Source organism: Phyllobates terribilis, unplaced genomic scaffold, assembly GCF_046119375.1.
Source record: "Phyllobates terribilis strain yellow unplaced genomic scaffold, ASM4611937v1 Scaffold_11__3_contigs__length_659146591, whole genome shotgun sequence".
In the NCBI taxonomy this organism is placed as follows: domain Eukaryota; kingdom Metazoa; phylum Chordata; class Amphibia; order Anura; family Dendrobatidae; genus Phyllobates; species Phyllobates terribilis.
Genome location: NW_027362771.1, coordinates 414,815,546 through 414,822,473, shown reverse-complemented (window position 1 = coordinate 414,822,473; position 6,928 = coordinate 414,815,546).

The following is a 6,928-nucleotide window of genomic DNA, read 5'->3' as shown; positions in this document are numbered from 1 at the left end:
ACTTTACACCTTTGAACCTGTAACAGAAGTTACCAGGCTCCTAGCTTCTTCTCACCCTACAATCTGAACCAATGACCCTATTCTCTAACATGTCCTTCAGTCCCTCTGTCTGCCTGTCACTGTTCATGTCACTAAAATATTTAAAGGTGTTTTCCCACAAAGTACATTTTAAATTAATAGATCTTGGAATAATAATAAGTTCCACAATTGGATGTGTTAAAAAAAAAAAAAAGTTCCTATGCTGAGAATTTTACAAATGTGCCCCTGCTATGCACTGTGTAATGACTGTGTCTGACCGCGCAGGAACATGGTCTGATCATACCACATCTCCTGGGCCGGGGAGGAAGCTAAAGAGAGTATACAGACAGGACAACAGGAGATCACAGCTGATTCTTTCTGAGGGGCAAAAAACATTTCACTGCCTATTCTTAAGCAATGTTTTACCTCAAAGAAAGAATCCCCTGCTGTAACGTCTGTATACTCGCTTTTGCTTCCTCTCCTGCCCAGGAAATTCGGTATGATCAGACTATGTTCCTGCACAGACACCATAATTAGACCATGTTCACATGTTCAGTATTTTACCTCAGTATTTGTAAGCCAAAATCAGGAGTGAGTGAAAAAATGGTGCACGTGTTTCTATTAAACTTTTCCTCTGATTGTTCCACTCCTGGTTTTGGCTTACAAATACTGATGTAAAATACTGACCATTTACTGAACGTGTGAATGTGGCCTTACGCAGTACACAGCAGGGGCACATTTATAAGATTATCTCAGCACAGGAAAAAAAATTTTTAAACACATTTAATTGTGGAACTTATGATTCAAAAGATCTATTGATTAAAAATGTTGATTAAAATTAACGTTGTTCGTGGGAAAACCCCTTTAACTTCTCTTTCTTCCGGTATTTTTCCCTCTTCGCTCAAACACGTCGTCATAACCCCTTTACTTTAAAAAAACAAAAACAAAAAAAAAAACATCCCTCGACCAGAACTGGACACGGAAGAAGTTACCAGGTTCCTCACATCTTCTCATCCTACTACCTGCATCAGTGACTCTATTCCCTCAAATCTCCTTCAGTCCCTTTCTCCGGCTGCCACCTAAAATATTTAACCCATTTACCCCCGAGGGTGGTTTGAACGTTAATGACCAGGCCAATTTTTACAATTCTGACCACTGTCACTTTATGAGTTAATTACTCTGGAACGCTTCAACGGATCCCCGATTCAGAGACTGTTTTTTCGTGACATATTGTACTTCATGATTGTGGTAAAATTTCTTCGATATCATTTGTGTTTATTTGTAAAAAAAATCGGAAATTTGGCGAAAATTTAGAAAATTTTGCAATTTTCAAAATGTACATTTTTATGCCCTTAAATCAGAGAGATATGTCACACAAAATAGTTAATAAATAACATTTCCCACATGTCTACTTTACATCAGCACAATTTTGGAACCAAAATTTTTTTTAGTAGGGAGCTATAAGGGTTAAAAGTTGACCAACGATTTCTCATTTTTACAACAAAATTTACAAAACCATTTTTTTTTTTTTTTTTTTATATAGAGACCACATCACATTTGACGTGACTTTGAGGGGTCTTTATGACAGAAAATACCCAAAAGTGACACCATTCTAAAAACTGCACCCCTCAAGGTGCTGAAAACCACATTCAAGAAGTTTATTAACCCTTCAGGTGCTTCACAGGAATTTTTGGAATGTGGAAGAAAAAAAATGAACATATAACTTTTTCACAAAAATGTTACTTTAGACAATTTTTTTTATTTTCGCAGGGGTAACAGGAAAAATGGACCCCAAAATTTGTTGTGCAATTTCCCCTGAGCACACAGATACCCCATATGTGAGGAAAAAACACTGTTTGGATACACAGCAGGGCTCGGAAGGGAAGGAGCGCCATTTGACTTTTTGAATGTAAAATTTGCTTGAATAATTAGCCGACACCATGTTGCCTAAACAGTGGAACCCCCCCACAAGTGACCCAATTTTAGAAACTAGACCCCCCAGGGAACTTATCTAGATGTGTGGTGAGCACCCTGAACCCCCAGGTGCTTCACAGAAGTTTATAACATTGAACCGTAAAAATAACATTTTCACATTTTTCCAACAAAAATGTTTTTCAGCCCCCAATTTTGCATTTTCATAAGGATAACAGGAGAAATTGCACCATGCAATTTGTTGTGCAATTTCTCCTGAGTAAGCAGATACCCCATATGTGGGGGAAAACCACTGTTTGGGAGCACGGCAGGGTTCGGAAGGGAAGGAGCGCCATTTGACTTTTTGAATGTAAAATTTGCTTGAATAATTAGCGGATGCCATGTTGCGTTTGGAGAGCCCATAATGTGCCTAAACAGTGGGAAACCCCCTACAAATGACACCATTTTGGAAACTACACGCCTCCAGGATTTTATCAAGGGGTATAGTGAACATTTTGAACCCAGAGGTACGACACAGAATTTGATAACATTAGGTCATCATATTGAATAAGTGGTCATTAGTCTGGAGTGCAGGTGCTTGCTATCTGAGTTTGCATCGGGTATTCAGGTATGCATCAAGTATCGCGGGTGCTCAAGTGACCTGCTCGAGTCCCTGCTCCTCATGCTTCACAGTTATTAGACACCCCCCAAAAAAACATGCTGGGGTCGCTCGTGCATGGCAGGCAATCCCCTCAAGGTTTTTTGGGCTATATAACAGATGCAAAACATTTGGGGCAGAGATTCAAGCATGTCACTCGAGCACCCGCTATACTCTGTACATACCCGAGCACCCGATGCAAACTCAAGTAGCGAGCACTTGTGCTGAACATTCGTCGCCATTTCGTCTAGCCCAACCCCAACCCTAACGTTTATTTTTTACGCCGTTCCTCATGAGGTATAAGCGATTAGACGTCTTTAATCTTCGGGTAGGTGCAATTACAGCGATGCCAGATTCATATCGGGTTTTTATGATCGATAGTTGTCACACACTAAAAGACGCATTTTTTTGCAAAGATTAGTTTTTGCATCGCCATATTTTGAGAGCTCTAATTTTTCCATATTTCGGCCAACAGAGTCATGTGACGGCTTGTTTTTTGAAGGACAAGTTGACGTTTTTATTGGTACCATTTTCGGGCACGTGACATCTTTTGATCGCTTTCTATTCCGATTTTTAGAAGGCAGAATAAACAAAAACCAACAATTCAGGAATTGTTTTTTGTTTTTTTTATGCCGTTCTGCGTGTGGTAAAATTGATAAAGCAGCTTTATTCTTCGGGTCAGTACGTTTACAGCGGTACCGCATTTATATATTTTTTGTATATTTTGGCGCTTTTTACTCAATAAAAACTATTTTATAAAAAAAAGAATTGTTTTTGCATCGCTTTATTCTGAGAGCTATAACTTTATTTTTCAGTCGTTGGAGCTGTATGGCGGCTTGTTTCCTGCGGGACAAAATGACGTTTTCAGCGGTACCATTTTTATTTACATTCGTCTTTTTGATCGCGTTTTATTCCATTTTTTGTTTGGCGGTATGATGATAAATGATAATTCGTTTATTTTTTTTACAGTGTTCACTAAAGGGGTTAACTAGCGGGACAGTTTTATAGGTCAGGTCGTTCCAGACGCGGCGATACCAAATATGTATACTTTTATTGTTTTGTTTTTCTTTCCCATAAGATTATTTATTTATGGGTACAATATATTTTTTATATTTTTACAATTTTTTTTTAAATATTTTTTTCAGTTTCTGACATTTTTTTTTATCACTTTTACACTTAGTCCCACTATGGGACCTTCACTTTTTGCAGCCTGATCAGCTGTATAGCACAGGAATGCAGAACCATCCCTGTGCTATGCAGCCTGTCAGCACTGCACAGTGAGAAGTTACTTTGGTTGTGCACTGCGCATGACCAAAGCAACTTCCTGCCTCATGGAGACCCGGATGTTGTCATGATGACATCGGGTCACCATGGCAACATCCGGGCCCGAACGCCGCGGGACACCGGCAGAGAAGGCAAGTATAGCGCTTACCTCCTCTTGCCACCGGAATGCTGCAATCTATTTTGATCGCAGCATTTCGGGGGTTAATGTGCAGGGAGCGGTGCGGGACCGCTCCCTGCACATAGCACTGGGTGTCAGCTGTAACAATCAGCTGACACCCGGCAGTGATCTCACCCGCACCGCATGTGTGCGGGCAAAAATCGCCAGAGCGTACCAATACGTATCAGGCCCATAAGGCCCAGGGCACAGATACGTATTACTACGCCCTGGGCCAGAAAGGGGTTAACCTCTCTCATCTAATATCTTTCTCTCCTCCCTCAAAACATGACACATGACATCATCACTCAGATAACATTGTTCTTGACTCTTTCTGCCCTGTACACACTGCTGAAACTGACCTTATTAAAGTCTCTAATGATCTACCAACAATTAAATCTAATAGTCAACTATTCCTTGCGGATTTTCCTGGAAGCATTCAACAATGTGGAACACCAGCTCCTCCTCACTATGCTCAGGTCTATCAGGCTCAGGGCTCTGCTCTCTTTTGGTTCTCCTACTACCTCTCTGACTGCTCCTGCACTATCTTTTGCCCTCTCCTCTTTCCCTTACTGTCGGGGTTCCTCAGGGTTCAGTTCTGCGTCCCCCTCTTCTCCCTATAAACTGCCCCTATTAGAAAAGCACTAGATTCAGTTTTCAGTACCATCTCTATGCTGATGACACCCAATTATACACCATCTCCTGACATAATCACTGCTATATGTAGTAGTAATGCAGGGGTAGTCTTTCTGCTGTCTCTAACATTATGTCCTCCCTCTATCTGAAATTGAATCTGTCAAAAACTGAAGGCATGCCTGCTGTCTGGCGTTTTTATTGGACTCAGATTTTTCCTTCACTCCCTACATCAGACCACTCATGTCACCTACACATCAAATACATCTCTAGAATTCGACCTTTTCATACCTTTGACTCTGCAAAAACTCTTACTTTTGCTGTTATTCATTCTCGTCTGGACTGTTTTAACTCTCTACTAATCGTTCACCCTCTTACTAAACTCTCCCCTCAACCAACCATCCTGAATGCAGCAGCCAGGATCATATTCCTCTCCAACAACTACACCGATGCCTCTAGCCTGTGCTAGTTAATGCACTGGTTGCCCATCCACTACAGAGTCCAATGTAAATTTATCACTAAATTTATACTAAAATTATCACCCACAAAGTGCTCCAGTTCTCAACCACCCTACATCTACTCTCTCATTTGTCTTATCACCCTAAATGTGTGCTCTCCGTTCCGCTAATGACCTAAAACTAACACATCTGCAATAATCCGAACCTCCCACTCCAGTCACCAAAACTTCTCGCGAGCTGTGCCAATTCTTTGGAATGTACTACCCAGGACAATTCGATTAATTCCCAACACCCACAGTTTTAAGCATGTCCTAAAAAAGCACTTCTTTAGACTGGATTATCATCTCACTTATGTAACCATTCCCATTTTGCCCTTCCAAATATGGTCGCTTGTAGCGTCTGTTTACACAGCCTCTATGAACTTAATAGCACTCTGTATCTGTACTTTTATAGATACTGGAATAGGTTGGCGTTCTAGAAATAAAATTATAATTATTAGACTGCATTGCTAACTACAGACCTGTCTCTAATCTTCCCTTCATCTCTAAACTATTGAAATGCTTGGTCCACTAAATTTTATCCGCCATCTCTGATAACTCTTCTTGACAGTTTATAATCTCGTTTCCGCTCTTTACACTCTACTGAAACTGCCCTCACTAAAGTCTGTAAAGATCTACTAACAGCTAAATCTAATGGTCACTGATCCCTGCAGATTCTCCTGGATCTCTCTGCAGCATTTGACACTGAAAACCACCAGGCTCCTCCTCAATATGCTCCGCTCTATAGAACTCAAGGACACCATTCTCTCCTGGTTCACCTCCTACCTCTCTGACTGCTCTCTCCCTGTTTATTTTGCCAGCTCTTATTCCTCCAATCTTCCCCTTACTATTGGGATTCCTCAGAGTTCAGTCCTAGGACCCTTCCTCTTCTCTCCATACATTGCCCCTAATGGACAAACTATCAGATTTGGTTTCTAGTATCATCTCTATGCTGAACTATACACCTTTTCTCCTGACATCATTCCCACCTCAATACAAAATACCAGGTACTGTCTGTCCACTGTCTCTACCTCTCTCCAAAACTGAATCTCTCGTTTCCACTCTCTACTAACATAACTATACCCGATATTGCAATTGCTTTGGGTGGTTCAACCATAACTCCCAAGCAGCACGCTCGCTGTCTTGGGGTCATATTTGACACAGAACTTTTCTTTATTCCCTATATCCAAACACTCTCGCTCAAGTCCCCTGCATTTTAAAAACATCTCCAGAATCCGACCTTTTTTTACATTTGAAACTGCAAAAACTCTTACTGTCGCTATTATTCATTCTTGTCTGGACTAGTGCAACTCTCTACTGATCAGTCTCACGCTAACCAAACTTTCTCCTCTCCATACCGTCCTGAATATGGCAGCCATAGTCGTTTTTCTGCCCAGCTTCTTCACCAATGCCTCCACCTTGTGCCAGTCATTGCACTGGTTATCCATTTGATACAGAATACAACAGAACTTCTCTCTCCTACAAAGCTCTCCACAGTTCTGCACCACCCTACATGTCCACATTCATCTCTGTCTATCACCCTACAAGTGCTCTCCATTCCACAACTGATCTAAGACTAACATCTTCCATAATCCGAACCTCCCACATCAGTCTCCAAAACTTCTCTGAAGCTTTACCAGTTTTGTGGGATGCAATACCCCAGAAGATCAGACTAGTACAAACCCCCCATATTTTCAAATTTTCCTCAGAATCTGGTCCCTCGCATTCATCTGTCTCCACATCCTCCAAGCACCCAATAGCACTTGGTAATTGT